Raw genomic sequence first — 1,188 nt, forward strand, 5'->3', positions numbered from 1 at the left:
TTCTTCTAAATACGGCCGTTGGTCACTTGCCACATCAGCAGATTCGTCGAGAAACCCGGTCGACCGGATTTGGCGCCGGACAGGCCGGTCCACAGCCCGGTCAGACCGGGCCACAGACCGGGCCGGCCGGTTTCCAACCGGAGCTGGGACCGGGTCTTGACCGGGCAGGCGTCTGAGCTTATCGGATGGCGCCCGGATGGCACGAGCGCAAAGTCCGGTTGCCGACCGGGCCGCTCGGTCCGGTGCCCGGTCGAGACCGGGCCATGGACCGGAGCAGCCGGTCCGAAACCGGGCTGGCGACCGGACGCCGACCGGAGGGCTTGCCCTCTTTACTGGAACCTGCCCGGATGGCACCGGTTCTGGGTCCGGTTGGTGACCGGGCTGTCCGGTGCCAGGGCCGGTCCGACCGGATCTGTGACCGGCCAGGCTCTGAAGAACTTGCTGATTTTTCGTCGAATTGGGGGGGTCTCCCGTTGCCTTTTTGTTCCATTGCTACACCATCACACCTCTTTGGCTAATACCTGAAAGTCATCTTGTAGACATGTATTAGTCCAAATACTCTAGCACGGTGTCATAGATACCAAAATAATGGATAAGGGTAAAATACCCTTACAATCTCCCCTTTTTGGTATACGATGACAAACCGAGCTAGAGTAACATATAGATATTATGATAAGCTCTAAACCTTGATTCCATATAAGATATTACGACAGCTCCCCCATAATGTGTGCACTTGGAGAATTTGGGTTTGAATGCAAAGTGCACCATTTGTGGAATATGAGAAGCTCCCCCAATATCTTTAGGAAACAAGCATGGTATGGACAAGTATATCAAGATATATAAGCATAAAGCATGATTATCCATAAAGCATGATTATCCTAACATAGAGTAGCACACATAATAGTCGTCCATACATATCCATACATGAATTATTCAAAGTAGCAAATGGTTCTTGAGAAATCAAAGCAAATACGCACAAGCCATATAAAATCCAAATAAAGCAACTCCCATGGCTTGTGACAATCAAAGAACCCCGTAATTCTAGACTCTACTCTCTTCTCCCCCTTTGGCATCGGAACACCAAAAAGGCGAAGAAAAGAGGAGAGATGCTAGCGTCCCATCAATAGAACTCGTGCCCCGCGGATGGAGAGCTGCCATCACCATCCTCATCGTCATCCTCTTCATCAT

This window comes from Lolium rigidum, chromosome 5 (genome assembly GCF_022539505.1).
Source record: "Lolium rigidum isolate FL_2022 chromosome 5, APGP_CSIRO_Lrig_0.1, whole genome shotgun sequence".
In the NCBI taxonomy this organism is placed as follows: domain Eukaryota; kingdom Viridiplantae; phylum Streptophyta; class Magnoliopsida; order Poales; family Poaceae; genus Lolium; species Lolium rigidum.